At 41.8% G+C, this 9,262-nt stretch overlaps 1 protein-coding gene across 1 annotated transcript in view; it reads left to right on the top strand.

The window, feature by feature from the left end:
- The first annotated feature begins 1,236 nt into the window (after positions 1 to 1,236).
- The window catches only part of LOC121575374 (alkaline phosphatase-like), a 28,667-nt gene continuing 20,641 nt past the window's right edge, over positions 1,237 to 9,262 (top strand). Inside the window, exon 1 of the mRNA XM_041888436.1 lies at positions 1,237 to 1,582. The gene's annotated coding sequence lies outside the window, so the exon portion shown is untranslated. The remainder of the gene's footprint in view (positions 1,583 to 9,262) is intronic.

Here is a 9,262-nt window from a genome sequence, read left to right as displayed (position 1 = left end):
TGACAGCTGTTGGTGTACCGGACACAACAAATGTGTGACATTAACTTTATTTTCGGTCATATAGTGCGACCATAGACATGTTGGTTGCTAAGCAACAAAACCAACTCGTGCACAACTATGGGGCAAAACAGACAGGGTTGGCTTAGATTGTTGACAACATGCAAGCTATATTTCATCTCCAATGTTTATTGAAAACAAATAAATGTGCACAATGAGCACTTGTTGTCTCTCAAATACGTCGTTACAGTTGTTGGTTAGCTAGCTAGTGAGTTTAAGCATTTTTAAGCATTTTAATGAAATCAGTCAAAATACCTCAAAACAAGACATGGTATCAAGAACAAGATGAAATGAGCTACTTACGCTTCCCCATATGGCAGTTTCTTATCATTCTTGCTAGCAATCTGGCCATCCAGAATCACAACAACACGCTGACATCTGCCCCATGGAAGCGCGCACATCGTTTTCACAACATTATCAGCTAACCCATCTATACAATGCGAAAGTATCACTGTAAATATCGAGTTTCCATGCTGAGCCTTGAAATAACATTTCCTTCCAATAGCAGAATGAAAAGGGCCAGTTCGCTAGCATTCTAACCAATATAATTTAAGAAAGGGGCGGGTCTTAATAAAACATTTTGATTACCTTTTCTTAGAAAGTTCCACACTTTGTGGTGCAATTAATGTGCAAAAAGTTATCCTGAGGAAAAAAGGGTCCCACTTTATCAAGTTTCCAAAACACTAGGCCTATGTATTTACAGTACATGATTGCCTAGGCTACATGTAAGTACAGCCAGGTACACATTGTTAGATTGGCCCTACTTAGGTTACAACTGCTACCTGTTTTGGTTTATGCAATTTTCATGGATATAAATAAATAAATAAACTGTTCCTAATGGAGATAGATAATTAATCTAAAGCAATAATTCTAGGGTGAGGGGTGGTTTAGCTGAAATTAGTTTAAATATTGTAACGACCCGGTATTGTGTTCTGTGTTCGTGGGTGTGTTATCGTTCTCATGGGTGCTAGCAGGGGTTAAATATGCCAGGACAGATGGAAAGGTTGGGGGGTATGATGGGTAATCCCGCGGGGTTTTGGAATGCTTAAATAGGGGTTACGGTCTCATCTCTCTCTCTTCTGTCCGGGACCCTTGACTTGACATGTTATATTTGTGTATGTTCGAGGTTTAGCGGCGTGGGCTGTGGCCTGAACAATAGCCCATTCAGGAATAAACCGATGTTCTGCCTGTACACCTTGTGCCCGTCTCTCTTTTACTTTATGTCCCAGCTGGGTCATTACAATATGTTTATATAATGCATACACAATTTTCTCATGGATTAAGGAATTTAAGGATTAAGGAACTTGTATTGTTGACTGGGTATTTCTTTACACTCTTAACATGCAGAGCAATTACTTATAGGGAGGTTTCTCGCCATTGTGGTGGGATACCGACCTCCCAGACAGAGCTGGTGCATATACTTATAAAAGGATTGTCAAGAGTGTCAGGAACAGACACATGAAAACGTAAACGTGCTTTATCAACGGACAGAAGTGTTTTTGCTACAGAAGCTTAAGAACCCACAGTAAGTATATTCCTTTAACTGTTTGCATTAATTGACTCTTTGTAATATTAGGCAATTTAAATGGTTTATTAATGGCATTGGTTGAAGCTCAGTGTTAAATTAAAATCTCCTTACCATCATACAGTATTTTAGCCAATATGACACCAATCTCGATTCACAAATAAACTTGATTGGAGGTACACAACACACTCCCCGCCTCTTGTCATGAGCCGTCCGGCCATTACAGAGAACCACATACCGGAAAACAGGATCTTTAGCTATTTAATTTTCAGAGTATTTTCTGCACCTACCTAGCTCAAATTCTAGACGTCGGATTAAAACGAGACTATAGCGTCCATAAAGGGACCATTTGATTTAAAAAAATGTCAGATTTACTAAATTTGTAGGTGCAACAGTTATTAAATGTATAATTTATCACTCTCACATGCTCATTTCTGTCCATTAAGAACCAACGATGTGTTACCTTTTTGTAGCATCTGACAATGTTAACATATTTTCAGCCGAATCTGAGTTCTAAAACCGGGACAGCAACCTGGTTGCTCAGCAACTCAACAACACAAACAGCTCACCGCCTGCACCAGCCAGGCAGCAACCAGTCATGATAAGTGGTTGAGGACAAACCTAGGCTACTATAGATAGCTATATGTTGGAACTCAAAGAGGCGCGTTCACACTGCCTTAGCCCGGGGCTAAGCGAGTGTTCACACTTGCTCATTCTAAAGTGAGCTAGCACCAACCTCAGCCCAGGGCTAGCTGGCACTGCTCCGGAGCAGGGTTAGCACCGACTTTTCGAGGCTAGCCCAAGAAACACTGTGCCAAAATAGCTAGTGTGAACCGGGGGTCAAGAACAACACATAGAATTTTCACTGTCCAATCTCAAAAGCTGCACTTTCACTTTTTTGTGAAAATGCTTTTGTCGAATATACCTTGGTCAATGGAAACCTGCCTAGTGATGGTTTCCATTGACCCAGGTTTATTAGACAAAAGCAATGTCACCAAAAAAAGTATTTGCGACATGTAATGGAAACGGCAGATATAGGACCCTTTTTTTAAAGATCGACAACGTTTTTATTCGTGCGACAGGGGTGGATTTTTCTTTTATCCAACTTTTTTTATTGCAACAAATTATAATTGCCAAATCATTTTGAAGGCGATGTCACCGCGTACCTACCCACCTCATTTTTGAATGCTTTTAAAACATGGAAGCCAAATGCAGAAACTATTGATACAACCAGAGAGGAAGAGAAAGAGAGAGGCACAACTCTCTGTATGGAGATGGTGTTGATTTTGGTCAACAAAAAATGAATGGATTATTTGCTACGTGAGGTTTATTTGATCGAATAGAAGTTTCGTAATGCTTAAAGGCCATTTTGCAAGTGAAATTTGCAACCCTTGTAGATAGCAAAACAATTATAATGAATGAAATCCCCTGCTAAAGATTTTTTTGGGTGAAGCACGTACGCTAGTAAGCAATGCCCCAGCCTGTGATTTTGCCTGCGACGTTCGTTCAGGTGAAGACTCTGGAGCTGACATATGGTGAAGACACCGGTTCTACAAAGAAGTAGCTATTACTCCTAGAAGTCCTAGAATAAAACTAAAATTATCTGCTTGAAGGTAAGTGTCTCTTTTATGCGTGTACATGCTTTTTGTTGGTAAAAGGCATGAACTTGACATTGCTAGCTGGCAACTACTTCACTAGCAACTGGCAAGCTGTATCAGGCAGCTTTAGAAATGAGGGGAAAACGAATAGCTGTATTTGCTAAGCTATCCATCTGATTGATAAAGTTGATAAAAAATGCCATTTGCTAGCTAACTAGATTGAAACTGCTTGGGGAAAGTTAGCTAATGTTACCTAACGCCCACCATCCGTCTGAGTTCACCACCTTAGCTAGCTAAGTGGACTGTAGCTAGGTTTCTAGAAAACAACAACAATATATTTGCTAGCTATAATACTGACTGACTATTGTGAACACTTTTTGTCAAACTACTTCGTTCCCCTGCCTGTTTATTGATTCACTGGTGACTGAAAAAGTTGCCAAGAAAAATACCCCTCTTGATAGGTTGTTGAGTTGGTATAATTTGGCTTAATAGGCCATTAGTTAACTAAGTTACTGACTGACTGGCTAATTCTTATTCATGTTTTCAGTGTTGTTGCATTTCAGATGAAGAGGGAGTTTAATCACTAGAAAGCGGCATGCAGACAGACCAGGGCCCGTATTCACAAAGCATCTCAGAGTAGGAATTACTGATTTTAGGATCAGTTTTGCCTTTTATATCACAATGAAAGATCACATTGACAAGTGGGAGCTGGTACTAGATCACTATTCCTACTCTGAAGACGCTTTGTGAATAAGGGCCCGGGAAGAAAGCTGTTGCCCAATATCTTGCACAGCAGTCTTTCACCACAGGACCCTAGAGGTATTACAGTCAATGCTTATGAACCAAATATTTGTATGTGAATTTCCATTTCAATGACACTAATAAAATGGTTGAATTGTTCATCAACATATGCAGTGAACATGGCTTTGGTGATGAAAGGTACATAATGCATTTGTCATCTCCCTATTAGGCCACTGCATGCTGACACACATCTTCAAGCTTCCTGACTGACTACTGGGGTCTTCAGTGGTTCCAGAAACAAGGGCCTTACCTGGGAGTACAGCAACAGTCTCTCTGTCTCGCAGCCATTCTGTCAACATGTATTGTATGTAACCACTCAAATTCATAAAAACTGCTACGGACACAAGCACCGACTTACAGTATATTCACTTTATCCCATTCTTTAATCTTATATATTTTAGTTGAGACACCTGTATGATATAAATTAATAAAAATTAATTCAATCTGGACATGAGACTTGCATTTATTTTAGACCTTTTAAATTATAAGCTCTAAGTGTATTTGTCTGGATGTTTAAGTTATCACAGAAGTTAGTGAAAAATGTGAAGACAAACATGCTATGAAAAAGTTTGTTTTGTAATCTTACAACAACAACAAAAAATAAGTTGTTTATACAAAACTATTGCATTTGGTCACCCCCAAAATGTGGCCATTGAAAGTCTGCGGCTAGGGGTGACAGGGTGGCAGGTTTGTTGATGTGCTTCTCTAGAGTTCCATTGCCCAGTAGACTCACCTAGAAGAAAGGGGGATGGATACATGTTAGTTTTGATAAAAGTCTGGGAGACTTTTACAGGTAGGAGAGAGCATGAGTTGGATGCTAGCATCACACAAGCAGACTGCCATAGTGAATGAGGTTTACATAGTGCATCAAGTATACTATTATGAGTGGAGCTTACATCTCTGTGCTCTGGAGAGATCGCAGGTAGTTGGGCAGAAGGCTCTGGAGGTCCTTGGACCAGTCTGTCTCTGTATCACCTAGAGAGAGACGGATAGAGGTAGTGAGTGTACTTGAAAGAGAGAGCCCTCACCCTTGACCTATCACTGGCCCAGGGCCTCCCGCCTAACCCTCTTATCACAGTCTCTCTGACAGGGAGTTAGTCCAGGAGTAGACCGTATTATGGTGCATAGATAGGGCTTCTCCACTTCTTATATGAATGTAGTATTAGCTCTTGAAATTGTATAATGCAATGTAAAGGAAAATATAATATCATGACTTCCTGGCACGAAGTGCTCCATGTTCCTGCTGATAGCAAGCCTCAACCTGGATGCATGACTAATAAGATGTTATATTTAATGAGTCCGGCGCAAAGGATCTACTGCTTCTCCGAGACCAGGCCCAAATCCCTGTCATTCGCGTATAGAACAGATGGAAATTCAGGGGGCGGAGATCGGGGTGCCTTGTGAGAATTTGTCAGCGAGTGGGTAACCCGCCTCTACCATCCGTTCTATTGGCCAACGTGCAATCACTGGAAAATAAACTGGATGATCTCCGCTCTAGACTATCCTACCAACGGGACATTAAAAACTGTAATATCTTATGTTTCACCGAGTAGTGGCTGAACGACGACAGAGATAATATTCAGTTGGCTGGGTTTTCCGTGCATCGGCAGGACAGAACAGCTACGTCTGGTAAGACAAAGGGTGGGGGTGTGTGTCTATTTGTCAATGACAGCTGGTGCACGATGTCTAATATTAAGGAGGTCTCGAGGTATTGCTTGCCTGAGGTAGTGTACCTCATGATAAACTGTAGACCACACCATCTACCAAGAGAGTTTTCATCTATATTTTTCGTAGCCGTCTATTTACCACCACAAACAGATGCTGGCACTAAGACCGCACTCAATGAGCTGTATAAGGCCATAAGCAAACAAGAAAATGCTCATCCAGAAGTGGTGTTCCTAATGGCCGGGGACTTTAATGCAGGCAAACTTAAATCTGTTTAACTAATTTCTACCAGCATGTCACATGTGCAACCAGAGGGAAAAAAAAAACTCTAGGATCACCTTTACTCGACACACAGAGATGCATACAAAGCTCTCCCTTGACCGCCATTTGGCAAATCTGACCATAATTCTATCCTCCTGATTCCTGCTTATAAGCAAAAACTAAAGCAGGAAGCACCAGTGACTCGGTTAATAAGGAAGTGGTCAGATGACGAAGATGCTAGCACAGACTAGAAAATGTTCCGGGATTCTTACGATGGTATTGAGGAGTACACCACATCAGTCACTGGCTTCATCAATAAGTGCATTGATGACGTCGTCCCCACAGTGACCGTACGTACATACCCCAACCAGAAACCATGGATTACAGGCAACATCCGCACTGAGCTCATTTCATCCAGCTGTTTTCATCGACAAGATTGTTAAATGGAAACGCACCCTAGCAGGTAATTGTCGCATCTATTTTCTATGCAAACTTTGTAAATGTCAACAACAACAAAAATCACTGGGCATGTTAATGGAAACATGGCTAGCGTTGTCATGGAAGAAGTTGAAGAGTTTTTGAATCAGTTGAATGCCCAGTGGAAGTGGAGTATGAGGTGAAAATTCGGACATTTGATTGCAAATGCGGAGGGAATCAAAAAGAGAACGCAGAAGGCTGTTGTACAAAACACCTGTCTCCACATTAAATCTTCAAACTAAGAGCAATCATGGCATTCTGCTGAGCTTTACAGTGGGGAAAAAAAGTATTTAGTCAGCCACCAATTGTGCAAGTTCTCCCACTTAAAAAGATGAGAGGCCTGTAATTTTCATCATAGGTACACGTCAACTATGACAGACAAATTGAGGGAAAAAAATCCTGAAAATCACATTGTAGGATTTTTTATGAATTTATTTGCAAATTATGGTGGAAAATAAGTATTTGGTCACCTACAAACAAGCAAGATTTCTGGCTCTCACAGACCTGTAACTTCTTATTTAAGAGGCTCCTCTGTCCTCCACTCGTTTCCTGTATTAATGGCACCTGTTTGAACTTGTTATCAGTATAAAAGACACCTGTCCACAACCTCAAACAGTCACACTCCAAACTCCACTATGGCCAAGACCAAAGAGCTGTCAAAGGACACCAGAAACAAACTTGTAGACCTGCACCAGGCTGGGAAGACTGAATCTGCAATAGGTAAGCAGCTTGGTTTGAAGAAATCAACTGTGGGAGCAATTATTAGGAAATGGAAGACATACAAGACCACTGATAATCTCCCTCGATCTGGGGCTCCACGCAAGATCTCACCCCGTGGGGTCAAAATGATCACAAGAACAGTGAGCAAAAATCCCAGAACCACACGGGGGGACCTAGTGAATGACCTGCAGAGAGCTGGGACCAAAGTAACAAAGCCTACAATCAGTAACACACTACGCCGCCAGGGACTCAAATCCTGCAGTGCCAGACGTGTCCCCCTGCTTAAGCCAGTACATGGCCAGGCCCGTCTGAAGTTTGCTAGAGTGCATTTGGATGATCCAGAAGAATGTCAGATGAAACCAAAATAGACGTTTTTGGTAAAAACTCAACTCGTCGTGTTTGGAGGACAAAGAATGCTGAATTGCATCCAAAGAACACCATACCTACTGTGAAGCATGGGGGTGGAAACAACAGGCTTTGGGGCTGTTTTTCTGCAAAGGGACCAGGACGACTGATCCGTGTAAAGTAAAGAATGAATGGGGCCATGTATCGTGAGATTTTGAGTGAAAACCTCCTTCCATCAGCATAGTTGACGTGTACCTATGATGAAAATTACAGGCCTCTCTCATCTTTTTAAGTGGGAGAACCTGCACAATTGGTGGCTGACTAAATACTTTTTTTCCCCACTGTATCTTTGGGCACTGTAGAAAAACTGAAACCTTGTAGCAGGTGACTTCTCTGGATTGCTTTTTGCGTAAGGATAACTACTGGGTGCTTTGTTTGTGAAGGTAGTTTTGTGTCAACACAAACTCATCTACAAGAACTGTAGCTTTCTCAAGAATGAGATCCTCATAAATCTTGGTAGCAACCCTTTCATGAAGGCAATTCTTGAACTGCTCGAGAAGTATGAGTGTCTTTAAATCCTCAAGGTCCTTGACCTTTTGAGAACCACACCACCGATCAAAAAGAAATGCTTGTTCCCTTGCGAACTCAACTTGGCTTTTGATTCTGTCTTTCGTAATTTACAGAACTGTTGTCTGTATGCCTCTGGGACCACCTCGTAAGCCCACTCATAAGCCCGAAGGACAGCAGCTTTAACAGTGTCATAGTCTGAACTCTGGTCAAGAGAAAGCGACATACACTTTCTGAGCTTTTCCCACAAGAACACTTGAGGAGCAGTGACCCAAACAATATACATCCACCTCCTTTTCATTGAAAGGCGGTACAAGCTGGCTGTTCTGACCAAGATCAAACTCTGTTGAGGGTGCAGGATGGCCTGACTGAATTCGGATCGCTTTCAGATCCATCGCTCTTAATTGAATGGCATGTGCATGTTCATCTTGTTCTTGTCTGGCTGCACGTTCTCGTTCTTGTTGTTTGGCTGCACACTCATCTTGGCTTTCCCGGTGCTCCTACTCTAATTTCTGTTGTTCAAGCTCTAATTTGTTGCTCCAACTTTGCCTTTAGTTCTAACTCCCTTATTTGCACGTTTACGGGATGTACTCTACTACCCTTATAATAATAATATGCCATTTAGCAGACGCTTTTATCCAAAGCGACTTACAGTCATGCGTGCATACATTTTTGTGTATGGGTGGTCCCGGGGATCGAACCCACTACCTTGGCGTTACAAGCGCCGTGCTCTACCAGCTGAGCTACAGAGGTCCTTAGCACCCTTTTCATCAGCCTCTCTCGCGGAGACGATTTCCTCCTCCACCAAAACAGTACCGATCAACAATTTGGCTACTGCTTTTGGATCACCAGATGCCACTTTGATGTCATAATGCTTTGCAATGATGGGCAGATTTGCCTTCATTCATTTATCTAGCATCTCCCATGTAGGGTTTTCCACAAATGCTTCCAACTTAATGTTTATGCAACTTTCAATATGATTCCACCAATCTTATACCTGCTCAAGGTGGATGTCAGTGACAGAAACTCTACCACAAAAGTGTATTTTGAACTTGCAAATATCTGGGCACAGCAGAGCTTCAGAGTAGGTGACTAGAGTGACTACTATACTCATGGGAAACAAGATCCCTGATGAGCTCCCATTTTGTTACTTTCCCCAGCAAGAAAACCAAATAATGTCGCTCAAACAGAAGGGGGAACTAACTAAGAGTCACTGACGACAACGTGAATGAAACAGGTGGGGTTT

The sequence above is a fragment of the Coregonus clupeaformis genome, chromosome 10 (genome assembly GCF_020615455.1).
Source record: "Coregonus clupeaformis isolate EN_2021a chromosome 10, ASM2061545v1, whole genome shotgun sequence".
Classification (NCBI taxonomy): Eukaryota; Metazoa; Chordata; class Actinopteri; order Salmoniformes; family Salmonidae; genus Coregonus; species Coregonus clupeaformis.
This window is presented reverse-complemented; position numbering and strand designations above follow the sequence as displayed.